The 16,338-nt window shown below is 41.2% G+C and overlaps 1 protein-coding gene across 1 annotated transcript in view; it reads right to left on the bottom strand.

The window, feature by feature from the left end:
* Positions 1-16,338, bottom strand: part of SLC35F1 (solute carrier family 35 member F1) — a 687,614-nt gene that overhangs the window by 547,872 nt on the left and 123,404 nt on the right. The window lies entirely within an intron of this gene.

The following is a 16,338-nucleotide window of genomic DNA, read 5'->3' as shown; positions in this document are numbered from 1 at the left end:
CAATATATCCTTTTGGATCACATGGATGTAATAGAAGAGTCCATAACTTGTCAGGATTTGTGTTGCCCTTCTACAGTTTGACCACTAGTGTTCACCTTAATAATTGTGCTATAGTTTCACTCTTTACCACTGGTGACAGCTGTTGTGTTCTGCAACTGCCCTTTACAAAGATGGTGGATTCTGAATCTATGGAATCCTTGTTTCCTGTTTGGGCCTACTTAAAGCCACATGGACCTCTCACTCATTGCTTGAGTATTGTGTCTAGCTATTAGCCTAGTTTCAGTCTCCAGCTCCTGAACATTCTTACCCAAACTGTTCTAATTCATCTACGGATTGTTTCCTACAACTCCTTGCTAACTTCAAGAACTTCTACTACCGCTTGCTGCTCCTGCTTGTGCTCCTTCGGACACTGGTTTCCAGCAGTGCTACTCCAAAGCCATATTGATCACAGTGGGGCCTTTCAGATGAGTAGTTTGGAAATGTATTTTAAGGCTTTTTTCAGCAAATAACAGTCATATGATTGCAAGTATTATGGACATAAATTCAATGAATAATTTCCCCGAATGTCTTAAACCATTAATGTGCCATACATGTACCCAGAGATGGAGCAGTTCACATCTTAGTATAAAAATAGGGTGATCTTCCCATTGGTTCTATGTTTTTCATGTGAGACCTTATTGTCCCATTAAATAGAGAATAAGGAAAAAGAATGCTCTATTTTCTGTTTCCTTTCCCATCACTGGCTTCTCATGAGGCTTTTGTCAGTAACAGTAGCGCTTGTATTTTGTGTTGCTCTCTAGTATTTCTGTTTTCCTCTGATTTCCTCGGAGATGTTACAATCCAGTGTTTGTATTCTGGCATATTTCATTCAGTCTATACAGCTGATGTTCTGAATAACTTCCTCCTTCCTAAGAGAACAGCTTCTATATTCATCCTAGCATCATGGAATATTTTGGACAATGATTAAGGGAATCAGTTTTTCCACATCTATCCTGAACTATAAATGTCACTGCACCTGAAACTTGGCTTTAAGGTTCTTGTAAACATGCAAGCTTTTATTCTTACCTCTGAAAAGATTGGTTTGTGAGTGCCATCTGCCAAGGAGATAATAATATACATCCATTACATTCTGAGCTACCAAAAAATAATGAGAGTTGGATGGGGCAGGTTGCATGGATTTATTGAGGTGGATTAAAGAGGACCTGTCCCTGGGTCAAAAGTGACCAGTCTTTACTCTTATTTTATTCCTGCTGCTCACCTAAGTATTTAGTTTTTTTTTTTTTTAAATCATCCATACAGTTTTAGACATATAGGCCTTTTAATTTAGTGCTAATTCTTATAGTTTTTTCCAAGGGGGAGTTGTTCACGGGATTCTCGGGGGGGGGGGTGTCTTTAAGCTCCTCGGCATTATTACTCTGGGAGCCATGCCCAGTTGATAAGCAAATCAGAATCAGTTTCCGAACACAATCGCAGTACGAACTTTATCCTTAGCGCTAACTTTATTCTGCAGGTCAGTATGATACCGGAAATTCCTAAGTTACGTAGTTTTTCATTTTTACAACTTTACTACTACAAAATAAACAATGTAAAAACCCCAACAATTCTAGATTTTTTCACTCTATTATGAGACCCATAACTTTTTTTTTTTTTTTTTTTATGGAACTGTGTGAATGCTTGTTTTTTCATGAGAAAAGTTGTGGGTTTTATTGGTATCACTTGGCTTATATACGACTTTTTGATCACTTTCTATTTAATTTTTTAAGGGAGGGGAAAAAAACTTCATTTTTAAAGTGAGATTAATAAAATGATATTTTAACAGTTTAAACTTTGGATGTAGCAATAACAACCATTTTTTTTCTTACTTTTATCCTTTTTTTTCAACAAATTGGAAAGTGATTTAAACTTTTAAACATTGACATTACCAAGAAAGGCACTGCAAGCTCTACCTATTCTCATTCTATGAAGCGGCTTGCAGCACGGCCACCACACAATGTACGAGCTATGCCACTTCAGCGCTGCAGACCTTTAATGAGCTGATCAGCATGGTAGGGAGTCAGATCCCTACTGATGTGACATGAATGGCCTATACTAAGAATAGGTCATAAGTATTAGGAGTCCCAAAAAAAACCTTTAGGTGCCTTTAAGGCTAATCTTTTTGTTTGGACAACCCAATATTTAAAGAAATAAAACAAGCATAGAAGAAACATTTTTTCATAATCTGCTTTTTTTCTGTTTTTCTTTGCTTCTATTTTCGACAAATGCTCTGATGTGTGAACAGAAGTTGCAAAGATTTGCTTTTCAGAAGGCACTTGGACATAAACCTAAATAAAAGCTCAATCAGAGAAAGTACTTCTAGGAAGACATGCTCTTTGACCTGTGTAGGTCCCTGACAAAGAGTTGGGAAGGGAAGAGGAGCTGCATTGTCTTTATCACATACTGGTGATGATGTCATCCTGTATTGTGCTTCCAGCTTTATATAAGAAGTGCAACCTTTCATTGTAATCCTGCCATGAGAAAATGGCAGATTGATGAAAAGTAGTTTTTATGAAATTGAACATTTTATGACAGATGCTCTTTAAAAGTTTGATTGTGTCCAACGCATTTAAAGGGAACAATATTTTTGTTTCTTATAACAGTGTCTATAGACCAGTAAGCACATAATAGATGAATATCGAGCAGATCACATCAGATTTGTGCACCATGCATCCAGCGGCCAGCAATTTATTACAGCATTACAAAGATATGTATGAATACAATGAACAACGCTGGGTGTCCTTCCAAAAACTCAATGGAGCAATAGAAAGTAAGGGCTGTTTGTCAAACTTCTTGAATAAGGACAGAAGACCCAGACAGAATTATTTTTGCCCAGTGGTACGATAGAAATGAGTAAGACAATCTTTAATACAGAGCTGGAGAGACAAATGGCATTTTGTACTTTTAGCTCAATGACCTAGAAGGCCACATTGGATAGATTTGGGGTTAAGAGAATAAGCGAAAGGGACAGATTTCGAAATCCTTACATTCCTTGACCTGGCTAAAGAATTCCAGTTCCATTCACTAGTTGAATAATGTTGTAACTTTCCTAGAGTTAAAGGGATGAACAACCATACATTGCTATGTGGTCTCTGCTGGGATTTAAGATTGGATAATTACTTCTAATCCAAATACTTTTCTACATTCCCAAATCGAAGAGCATACAAAGCAATCATCATACACTTGACACCACTTTGGGATCTGTAGACAGGTATATTGTAGATATAGCATTTTTATGCACTGTGTTTAAGGTGTTGGAGGAGTAGTCTCATGCTACAATTGGCTGTGTGATCTATTCTCTAATACTTACAAGAATGCATATCAACAGTGTCCTCCAACCAAAGAACTGTCGGAAACTGAGAGCCCCTAGTCAATATAACCTTCAGATGTGAATGCCAAATCAAAAACCGTAAGTAAGAGATTGTTATACTGTTTCTTCATCAAAGCAAGTTTACCTTAACAGTTAGTTTACCTGTGCAGATATTTTTTCAATTTGTCAAGGGATTGATTAACTCTTTTATAACTGCTTAGTTTTCATTTCCTGACTTCTATGGGGGACTATTGAGGGCATACACTGTGCCATATGCAGAGATCAATGTCAAATCCTCTCAAATTACATATGCCTTCACAGTTTTTGCTTCCTTAGACCTTAATCTCTATAACTATCCGTAAACCACAATACCCTACAAACAAATATTGACGAGCAAAAGGTAACAATGTTTTGAACTTCTGACTTTCAGCCTCCATAGCTTACCATCCACTACAGCTTCGAATGTGAGACTACCAACATTTTATAGACAATCATCTTGGCTATCTCATACATAAATTTGACTTTCAACTATTTAGCATATGATTAGTTATGTAGATTCTTGTCATGTCACTACATTGTTACTGTTTTGCTCCTGGTGGTGGAAAAATCTTTTTCTTCCTGTATACTACAAATTACAACCTATTCTCACATTCCCTAATACAGTAGCTCAGTGTGTTATTAGGTAGAATTCAAATTGAAATGTCACTGATTCACATATCCAAGCACATATAACTTTCTGCTGCCTCCAACTCAAAACCATTACCAAAATCTGCCCTTTCCTCAACGCCAAGTCAACAAAACTGTTAGAGTATGTGCACACGATCAGTGTTCGTTGTGGATTGGACGCAGCGCACTTGCGCTGCGTGCAATCCGCAGCGGCCGGATTTTACAGCATAGTAGATGGGATTTATACAAATCCTATGCCCACTATGCGTCTGCGGCACACCCGCGGAAACGTCTTTCCAGACCGCAGCATGTGTATTTCCTCCTGCGCGTCCACATGAGGGCTTTCCCCATAGACCTAATCTCTATGGGGAAAGCCCGCCTGTGAGAAAAAAAAACCCCGGCCGCCGCTCATTTACATAATGAGCGGAAGCCGGAGGCAGCTTCTCCGCAGCCTCGGGGCCGCAGTCGGCTCCGGATGGTCTGAACATACCCTTAGTACATGCCCTTATCATTTCTCGCTATGACTACTGCAACATCCTGTTCTCTGACCTCCCATCTAACAGTCTCACACGTCTTAAATCTATCCTTAAAGAACCGCTCCAGCGTTTTTGTTATTGCAGCACTGAAGTGGTGCTACTAATCTAACTAACTTCCCTGCACCTAGTCGTATACTTGACAGCTACCATCTTCATTTCTTATTGGCGTCGCTTCGAACGGTCTACAGCAATTTTTGACCTGTCAGATAGCTCCAGTGTTTGCTGGGTGATCCAGAAGTCACAACTCAATTTAAGCCTATGAGAGCCTAGGGTTAAGGAACTTACATTAATAGCACTAATCCAACCCTGAAATAAAAAAATGCTGGAGTGGTACTTTAATTTTACTGCCTTGTTAATATACCTGTCCCCTCACTATTTCTCACCTCTGCCAATCCTTTTATTAGCTTCAAATTACCCAACAAATTTAGTTTAAATTATGAACAATGACAAACAAGGCTTCTAATCTGTCTCCCTCATACATCTTTGACCTGTAATGTTGCTTTAAAGTTTGTATACCCTTCATAATTTGCCATATTTCTGCATAAATTTGACCTAAAATAAGTACTAACGTGGATAAAGAATACCAAATCAAACAAATTAGTCAAAAATATTAGATTTTGTAAATCTTTTAAATTAGGAAAATTCTCCAATATTACATGTCTGTGGGGAGTAAAAGTTTGTGAACCTTTGCTTTCAGTATCTGGTGTGACTCCCTTATGTAGCAATAACTACATCTAAACATTTTCGGCAATTGTTTTTTAGTCCTGCTCTTGGCTTGGAAGAGTTTTAGCCCATTTCTCCCTACAAAACCCTTCAACTCTGTTATGTTGCATGATTTTCTCCCCAAAACAACTCGGTTCAGGTCCTTCCACACCATTTCTATAAGATTAAGGTCAGGACTTTGACCTAGCCATTCCAAAACTTTAACTTTATTCTGCTTTAACTATTCTTTTGTAGAACAACTTGTGTTGTTTTGGGACAAGATTAAGCTCCTGGACAGATGTCCTGACATTATACTTTAGAATTTGCTGGTTTAATACTGAATTCATTGTTCTATTTATGATGGCAAGCTGTTCTCACCTAAATGCAGCAATACTGGCCCAAACTATGATACTAAAACCATTTTATATGAGATCTTCATGTAGTAATGTATTGTTTTTGCCTCTGCACACATGATGCTTCTTACGTAAATAAAAAAACCTCTCTTTTGGTCTCATTCATCCACAAGATATTGTTCCAAAATTCTTCTGGCTGGGACAGGTCATCTTTAGAAAACTGCAGACGGGCAGCAATGTTCTGTTTGGAGAGCAATGGCTTTCTCCTTGCAATCCTGCCAGGCACAACTTTGTTGTTCGGTGTTTTATGAAGGTGGAATCATGAACATTAACATTAGCTAACGTTGCTTAGAGGTTACCTTGCATACCTTTGTGACCTCGCGGACCATGCTCTTGGGATGATCTTTGTTGGTCAACCACTCTTGGGGAAAGTAATAATGGTCTTGAATTTCCTACATTTGTACATAATCTGTCAAACTATGGATTGGTGGAGTCCAAACTCTTTGAAGATGGTTTTATAACCTTTTCAAGCCAGATGAGAATCAACAACTCTTACTGTGAGGTCATCGGAAATCTCCTTTATTCATTTTATGATCATAGCTCTTTAAGTAAAACTCCCATTAATTGAAAACATCATACTCTAATTTCACCTTCAAATTATCTGCTAATCCTAAAAGTTCACATACTTTTGCCAGTAACAAACATGTCATATTGGATAATTTTCCTCAATTAAAATAATGAGAAACTCTAATATTTTCAACTCAATTGATTTGGTCCTCTTTATCTACTATTAGACCTTATGGGATAATCTAATGAAGTTTTAGGTTAAGCACCAAGGTAATTAATTAATCCCCTGATACCTTCCCACGCATAATTTCTTATCCATCCATTTACAATCTGTCACTGGTTAGCTAAAATGACTGGAGGCAGATGTACAAGTCTGGTCTCTTGCTCCTCCATCAAGTGCCATTTTAAGAGTAGAAGCTCAGAGTTGTCTATGAGCAAGATGGAACAAGCAGGTACCATTTCAGTAATGGAGGAGAACCTGTAATTCTTATACATTAGATCTTTTGACTTTTGGATGAAAAATTCAAACATGGCTGACTGCTTTTCGGACAATGATGATGTATCATTGGTGGTCTAAATGATGATAAAAGAAAAATGGTGTATGGGCATCTTTAGACTCTAGATTGGCAAGTTCAATAAAAAAGTGGAATAGTAATACCAATTGCCAGATTATTCATGCATTTACAGAAATAATAATAGAGAAATGACACAGTTGAAAATTTCCTTGCAAATACTAGTATTTATTAAAACAGACAAAATAAGAGGTTTGCCAGATCTTCCTTAAACTAATAGCCTATTCCTATTTAATAAGAAAATAATACTTTAAAGACTCACAATGCATACTTAGTATCTGGGCACAGCTGTAAAATACTTTGAATATGTATTTATGGAATTTGGCTATACATGAAGCTGATCCAAAGTCACAAGCACAGGGTTCCCTGAGTACCGTGTATAACAAGGAATGAACCGATATCCACTCTTGAATCCCTGTACATCAGGGAATTTCAGTCAATGGGTAGTGATAAACATTCTCCATGAATGACTCAAACAGTCTCATTCATCAGAGCCACATTATCTGAATTGGAGAAAGTACAAAGCCACCACTGTATCACAGAGTAATTATACTTCTCCTGAGAGGGAAGCCGTTCCAGAATATGCTTTATGCTTGTTCCTGCCGTCTACATTGTACATTGCTACTTGCATTAGAAATATTTCTGCATTATGATCAGTTCGCAAATAATTTATTGGATGAAAATGTAATTTTTAAATGCAATTAGTAACTTTGAAATTGAATAATGATTCACATGGAAATCTATCTCAAGTATGGTTACATATAGTAATATTTTCTGTAAAATTGTTTGATTAATGTTTCTGCTTTGTTTTAATTAAAGATGTTTTCTCATGAAAAGTATTGCTGAAAACTTAATAGGGCGTGTGAAAAGAAGAGTATTTGCAAAATACATCAATTAAAAAATAGTGTGTGATTTTGTAAATACATTACATTTTCATCTGTAATAGTGCTCCATGCTGTTTCTCCTGGTGCTGGAGTGTAGGACCACCTTCAGATAGCTGAGATTTGCTATTTATTACTGGGATTGCTCAGGTTGGGTATAAGGGACTATTTTCTCTGCAGGACTGGGGATGCAGACAGGAGCTGAGGAGTTAAATCCAAAAGACTTGAAATTTTACTTGGCATTATGGTTGCACTGGTAATAGCTACTCCAGAGGTTTCACCCAGACAGCGTTTACCGTCAGAATGGATGCCGAGGCATCCGTCCAACATAGGGAGCCACAGTAACGAAACATATATTGCATGGTATATTTCTTTGCAGTGGCCTCTGTTTAAGAAAATTCAGTCTGCTGCGCTTTTCTGTGCACTGATACAAAAGGTATATAGCCCATACATGCCAGATGGAGGCCATTAGAACACACTATTGACCTCTGACTGATGAATGGTTGCACAGTATGTGTCGATCAAAGCTCCCGATGTATACTGTAGTCTAAGTGCACAGACGCAGTGTACACATAGCCATAGTTTATCAAGGAGGTGGCACTCACCATCTGTAAAAGCCGTCCACTTTAATATATTCCATTAAGAGCAGACAATGAAATTCAAAATGAGCGCACGTGGGGTCCGTGTAGTCGACAGCCATTTGGTGCAATAAAATGCTTCTGGATGAATTTTACCGATGGTGAGTGCCACTTCTTTGATACACTTACTCATATGAATAGAGATGAGGAGTTAGCAATGGCTGACTGCAATGCACTCCTGAGATATCCTGTTGCTTTTTGGTCACATAGATGAGCCGCCGCCTGCCTGCAGGAAGTAATGAGACCAAAATTGCAGAGCAATGAGTAATGAGGCTGAAAAGGGTGAAAATTACACTGGAGAGTTTATTTTTTTGCATTTATATGTTATAGTAATAATGTGCATTATTCCAGAGATTATTATTATTTTTCAATCCATGGCATAACCTTTTAGGTGTAATTGTTAGCAATCAAGCAAAATATCCTTGGGAGTAAAACGCGCCGCAGGTTAAAGCCTGAGTGTTAGAAGCCTCTGTTGGCAGTTCCTTCAAAATTAGAAAACCATGACAAATTACGGCAGAAGCTATTATTAATCTATGGGATTCATAGGACACCATTGGTGTTATAAGGCTACTCCGGTACCACCTTGTGACTGCTGTTCTACATAGAAGTCATGAGGCAGATGTGAGCAGAACTACCTGAGAGGGGGCAACTCTTTATGTACACAATATGCAATAACAAGCTATGTGAAATGGGTTACATAACCAGACAAGAAGCCCCTTAAAGGACCACTCTGGTATTTTTTTTATTGCCCACTTGCATAGCAATTAGTAATGTGTATACATTAAATACTGTGTAGTATATTGTATTGAAATACCGGTCGCTATCTTCTGCTGTTTCCATTGCTGCTCCGACCCTCTCCGTAATCATATAACCACAGCTCTGATTGGCCTTGTCCATCATCATGTGACCACAGCTCTGACTGGTCCTCTCAATCATCATGTGACCACAGCTCTGACTGGCCCTCTCCGCCATCATGTGACCACAGCTCTGACAGGACCTCTCTGTCATCATGTGATCACAGCTCTGACAGGACCTCTCCATCATTATATTACCACAGCTCTGACTGGCCCTCTCCATCATCATATGACCACAGCTCTGACTGACCCTTTTTGTCATTGTATAACCACAGCTCTGACTGACCCTCTTCATCATCATATGATTACAGCTCTGACTGGCCCTCTCTATCATCATGTGACCACAGCTCTGACTGGCCCTCTCTGTCATCATGTGACTACAGCTCTCACAGGCCCTCTCCATCATCATGTGACCACAGCTCTGACTGGCCTTCTCCATCATCATGTGACTGACAAGAGCTCTGACTGGCGCTCTCAATCATCATATGAACCCAGCTCTGACTGGCTCTCTTCATCATCATGTGACCACAGCTCTGACTGGCCTTCTCTGTCATTAAGTAACCACCGCTCTGACTCTCCTTCTCCATCATCATGTGACCACAGCTCTAACTGTCCCTTTCCATCATCATGTGAACACAGCTCTGACTGGCCTTCTCTGTCATCATGTGACCAGAGCTCTGACTGGCGCTCTCCATCATCATATGACCACAGCTCTGACTGGCTCTCTCGATCATCATGTGACCACAGCTCTGACAGGCCCTCTCTGTTATCATGTGACCACAGCTCTGACAGGCCCTCTCCGTCATCATGTGACCACAGCTCTGACTGGCCCTCTCTGTCATCATGTGACCACAACTCTGACTGGCCCTCTCCATCATCATATGACCACAGCTCTGACTGACCCTTTTCATCATTGTATAACCACAGCTCTGACTGACCCTCTTCATCATCATATGATTACAGCTCTGACTGGCCCTCTCCATCATCATGTGACCACAGCTCTGACTGGCCCTCTCCGTCATCATGTGACTACAGCTCTCACAGGCCCTCTCCATCATCATGTGACCACAGCTCTGACTGGCCCTAACCGTCATCATGTGATCACAGCTCTGACTGGCACTCTCCATCATCATGTGACCACAGCTTTGACTGGTCCGCTCCATCATCATGTGACTACAGCTCTGACTGGCCAGCTCACACCGCTGCCTGGTAGTTCCTTTATTAATGTACTTTTATGAGAGTTCAATTTTGAGTCTCATAAATTTACATTGAGAGAGTGACCTCCAGTTCACACAGAACACACTGTGTTAGTCTGCTGATCTGAACTGCAGTCCCGTGGTGCAGGAGAGAACCAGAGCATCATCTGAAACGGCAGAGACAGCATTGTTTAAGTATTTTAATGCACCCACTTAACACACATTACTGGTTGGTAATAGAAGGAAAAATGTAAGAAAAAAACACTGGAGTACCGCTTTAAAAGAACTCATGTTTTTCTCTTTTGTATTTCCTGCAAAAGTAATTTCTGAGGCATAAATTAAATTGAATATCACAAGTATGTAGAAAAATGATTAAGGTAGATGGTATAAAGCATAAGTATTTATCTATACCTTATCATAGGAGGATTCACCTCCATATAGTTTAGAGTACTTTTTTATATTTTTACATAGAAAAATATTAATATGTAAATCTTACAATAGATTGCTTATTTATGTTAATATAGTAATATAACATAAATGTAGTATCTTATGTAGCTACAGGATGTATTTTCCGGCGTATAAGACGACTTTTTAACCCCTGAAAATCTTCTCAGAAGTCAGGAGTCGTCTTATACACTGGGTGTCATCTTATAGGGCGTATAATTATGGTAATTTAGAAGCCCTCCCTGTCTCCAAGACTATCAGACCGGTAGCACATCCCTCTGGCCCGCCCTTGTATCCTATTACCGGTAAGTCCTTCTCTGCCTCTCTGATCTCGCTCCTGAGGACTGCAGTGACAAGGTGAGGGGGCGCCTCACCGGGAAGGTGTAAGTGAAGCAAGCTGCAGCGTCCGGGGTATGGAAAAAAGAGAGAGAGCGGTGCTGTGCCCAGAAAAGCACGCCTCTTTCACTCATCTGGCCTGCCCTTGTATTACCTACTTCTCTGCCTCTCAGATCTCGTTCCTCAGGACTGCAGTGAAGTGGCGCAGGCACTCATGTGCGAGATCTGAGAGGCAGAGAAGGAGGTAATACAAGGGCAGGCCAGATGAGTGAAAGAGGCATGTTTTTCTGGGCACAACACCGCTCTTTCTCTCTTTTCCATACCACGGGCGTCCCGGACGCCTGCAGCTTGCTTCACTTACACCTTCCCGGTGAGGCGCCCCCTCACCTCGTCACTGCAGTCCTCAGTAGCGAGATCAGAGAGGCAGAGAAGGAGGCACCGGTAATACAATACAAGGGCGGGCCAGAGGGATGTGCTACCGCTCTGATAGTCTTGGAGACAGGGAGGGCTGGGCAGGCTGGGAGAGCTGACCAATCCAAGCAGGATTTGTATACAACAACCAGGCTAAGGCTCTAAGTTAATTAATTTCACAATTACTAGTGGATTCTTAGGATAGACATAAAGAAGGCTGTCTTTTTGATGAAGCTATTGTAGACTAAGCGGTTTGGAGTGTATACACAAATATTGCCTCCTAAAAGTCCAAAAGAATCCTAACAGGCATATTCCAGATGGAACAAGTTATCAACTCTGTCTGACGACTGGGACCCCATCAATTGCCAGAACGGGACAATTTTATCCCCATTTGAATGGAACAGCAGTGTATGATCAACCACCAATCCATTTTCCATGAGTCAGCAGAGCGCTGTACTTAGCTTTTTTCAGCAGCCCATAGGGAATGATTGGAGTGATGGTCGAACATGCACACATTGCTCCATTCTAACATTCATAAAAGTGCTCCATTCTGGCCATTGGTAGGGGTCCTAGTAGTCCAAAGACACTGATCTGATAATTATCACTTATCCTGTAAATGGATGATAACTTGTTTCAACCAGAATATCCCTACAATAGTCTACATTTTAGCACTCACTTTATTGTATAATATTATGGAAAATTCTAGACAAGATGTCGAAAAAGGAAAAACACATGACAGATTAAGTTTAATGCTGATAAATGTAGTGTAATGCATTTAGGCTACAGTAATCATACTGTGGCATATACATTAAATAGAAATATACTCGGGACTACAGAGCAGACGAAGGACTTTGGTAATCTGGATACAAGTAAACTGAGCAGCAGTACTCAATGTCAAGCAGCGGCTGCAAAAGCAGCCAAGGTTTTAGGGTGTATAGAAAGAGAGAAAATATTATCCCAATATAATATTACTCCCCTAAATAACCCCTGTAAGACATGATCTTGAATATGGGATGTAGTTTTGGGCTCCAATTTTTAAAAAGGATCAAAATTATTCATCAAAAATCAAGGATCAAAATCACCAATACAAGTCTAAGGTCTATGAATATCATGGATAGCGCATACGTGACATATGTGTGCAATCCTGTGTGCTGTTAGTTTTTAACTTTGTAATGGATAGGAGAAGTTTTTCTTTTTTAAGCATTTGAAAAAATCCCTGAAGAAACACTGATGGTAAAAACTGACCAAACCCTGATGGAACTTCGTCCATTTTTTGTGTACAAGAAAAATCATTGATGTCTGAATGAGACATTAGAGGCCAGTAGAGAGGTTAAAATTTTTTAGAAAAGTTGGGCTTGTTTAGTTTAGAAGAAAAGATTTCTCACAATAGATCTCATTTAGGGCTTGTGCACAAAACTGTATTTCAGTCCGAGTGCTATCTGTTAAAAAACGACCAATGTTATTCAATGGGACAGTGCAGATGAACGACTTTTTTTACTGGCTGAATTTGCATGTAAAAAAAATTGCAGCATGCACAATTTTCCTCCGAACATCAGATGAGACTCACTCATTCAAGTCTATGGGCGTGAGAAAAAAATCGGATGCCATATGGAGCCACAGTATAGTGTCCAATTTTTACAGATACATTGCAATTCTGTAACATAGGAAACTGTAAATGGCCCAGTAAATGATCTTTAAATGATGAGTAAAAAAATGGATTGCATGTAGTGATGAGCGAGCATGTTCGCTACTGCTCGGTGCTCACCCGAGCATCTCACTGCTCGAAAATTTCTGGGGTTGCTCGCCGGGAGCTCGGGTCTCCTTCCTGTATGTTTGGCGCTCTTTAGAGCACCAATGACATGCAGGGATTGCCTGCCACTCACTGTAATACCGTAGCCATGTTGGTTGTGGCATTACAGTGATTGGCTGGCCGCACAGCGTCATCAGGTCTATATCAGACCTGGCGCCGCCATTCTTGTCACAGTCACTCCAGAATCAGACAGTGTAGGGAGAGGTGCTACTGAGCTAGGGAGAGATTTGCTTGTTTCTAGTTAGTGTAGGTGTACCAAACTATATTAGAGACACATATCCATCTCAACAAACAGTCCTTCTGAGGACTAATCCATCTGCAGAGATATCAGGCAGGCAGTGTATATAGGCAGGCAGGCAGTGTATATAGCAGACTGCAGTGCACATAGCACAAGAGGCTCCATTCCAGTTCTGTCTGCTGCTCCTGTTAGATATTTCTAGAAATAGACCCAGGTCTCAGGGGCCAGGAATAATCCTCATTATTTGCTTTAAAAGCAATCCAGAGAACACAGTTTTTCTGCATCATTTGCTTGTTGGCACTGCAGAATACAGCCAGGTCCTTCCCATATTATAGCGCTAAAAATCCAGCTATTTAAAACTGTGGTTTGTCCGTCACACAGATCACATATAATTGCGCTGAAAATACTGCCATTTCTGGCCTCCATTAAAAAAAATTTCAGTGTGTCAGTGAAGCAATTGACACCAGTTTGCTGTTCAAAATAGTTACCTACCGGCCAGGTATTTAAAACTGTGTTTTCTCCGTCACACGGATCACATGTATGTTTTCAGAAAATACTGTCATTTCTGGCCTCCATTAAAAAAAAATTTCAGTATGTCAGCAAAGTTTTTGACACCGGTTTGCTGCTCAAAATAGTTACCTACAGGCAAGGTATTTAAAACTGTGTTTTCTCCATCACACGGATCACATATATGTTTTCAAAAAATACTGCCATTTCTGGCCTCCATTAAAAATTTGTTTCAGTGTGTCAGTGAAGCAATTGACACCAGATTGCTGTTCAAAATAGTTAGCTACAGGTCAGGTATTTAAAACTGTTTTTTCCCCATAACACAGATCACATATACGTTTTCAGAAAATACTGTCATTTCTGACCTCCATTAAAAATTTGTTTCAGTGTGTCAGTGAAGCAATTGACACCAGATTGCTGTTCAAAATAGTTACCTACAGGCCAGGTATTTAAAACTGTGTTTTCACCATCACACGGATCACATATACGTTTTCAGAAAATACTGCCATTTCTGACCTCCATTAAAAATTTGTTTCAGTGTGTCAGTAAAGCAATTGACACCAGATTGCTATTCAACAGGCCAGGTATTTAAAACTGTGGTTTGTCCGTCACACGGATCACATATAAGTTCGCTCCAAATTCAGTCATTTGTTGTGAGCGTGGAAGATATTGTCCTGCATTTAAAATGGGCAAGGCACGTGGCAAGGGAAGGGGAACTGGACGGGATGGTGATGATGGTGCATGCAGAGGCCGTGGGCAAGCTGAAATTCTGCCACAACAAACACCCACATCTTCTCGCTCCCAATTAATAAGGGACCGCAGAACACCACTATTGAACACAGAGCTGTGTGAAAAGGTTATTGGTTGGATAGCAGATAATGCTTCCAGTCACTTAGCCACCACCAGCACCACCTTGTCTTCCACATGGTCAAGTTTCAGTAGCTATGAGTCTCGACCGCATATTCCTCACCCTGAACCTTCTTCCTCCCACCACGCCGAGAACCCAGAGACAACTGATTCCACACTTGAACACTCCGAAGAGCTGTTCACTTTTCCATTTATAGATTCGGGCCTCTCACCCGGTCCACTTGAAGCAGGGCAAGAGGAGATTGCATGTAGCAATGCCCAAATATTTGAGCAGCTACGGTCACACGAAGGCGACGGTGGGAAAGTGTCACAAGAGGTGGACGATGATGAGACACAATTGCCAGAAAGTCAGGAGGAGGACCAGAGTGCGGAAGTGGAAGATAAGGTGGTGGATTATATAGTAACTGACCCAACCTGGCAGGAGGACATGCAGAGCGAGGAGAGCAGCACACAGGGGGAGAGAGGCAGAGCACCCCAACAGGCAGGAAGAAACGGTGTGGTGACCACAGAAGGAAGGCAGGCAACCGTTCCCCGTAGCACCAACACGAAGGAAGTTGCCAGTACAACTGTTAGGTCTTCCCGAGTCTGGTTGTTTTTTGAAGACTCTGCCGATAACCCCAAAAAGGCCATTTGCACCACCTGCCAGGCCAGTATCAGCAGGGGTGGCAAAACGACCAGCCTTACCACCACCAGCATGATCAGTCACATGGCAGCAAAGCACCCGACTTTGTGGGCCAAACCCCAGGGTCCAGGAACAGTGTCTGAGGGTGGCACCATTGCTTCTTCTGTTGTTGTTCATGCAAGCCAATCCTCTGTCCATGATGCATGCAAAGATGTCTCAAGTTGCAGCATCAGGAAGCACGTCCACGTCCTTGTCCCAGCGCAGCGTTCAGTTGTCCATACCCCAGTCCTTGGAACGCAAGCGCAAATACGCAGCCAATGCCCCACAGGCCACAGTACTAAATTCCCACATTTCACGACTTCTTGCGCTCGAAATGTTGCTTTCTAGGCTCGTGGAGACGGAAGCATTCCGCAACCTGATGGCGGCGGCCATCCCTTGGTACTCGGTCCCCAGCCACCACTATTTCTCCCGGTGTGCCGTCCCCGCATTACACAAGCACGTGTCCTAAAACATTAGCCGTGCCCTCAACAACGCAGTTACCGGGAAAGTCCACCTAACCACGGACACGTGGACAAGTGCTTGTGGGCAGGGATGGTACATCTTGTTGACGGCACACTGGGTTAACATAGTGGAAGCCGGGACCCCGTCGGACCTTGGGACGGAACATGTCCTCCCAACGCCAAGGATTGCGGGCCCTAGGTCAATCAGTGTTGCCCCCATGGTCTACAGCTCCTGCACCTCATCCTCTTCAGCCTCCTCCTCCTCTTCAGCTTCAATCTCCGAAGTGAACACATC

The sequence above is a fragment of the Phyllobates terribilis genome, unplaced genomic scaffold, assembly GCF_046119375.1.
Source record: "Phyllobates terribilis strain yellow unplaced genomic scaffold, ASM4611937v1 Scaffold_3__8_contigs__length_932513732, whole genome shotgun sequence".
In the NCBI taxonomy this organism is placed as follows: Eukaryota; Metazoa; Chordata; class Amphibia; order Anura; family Dendrobatidae; genus Phyllobates; species Phyllobates terribilis.
The sequence above is the reverse complement of the archived record's forward strand: the minus strand, read 5'-3'. Positions and strand labels throughout refer to the sequence as shown.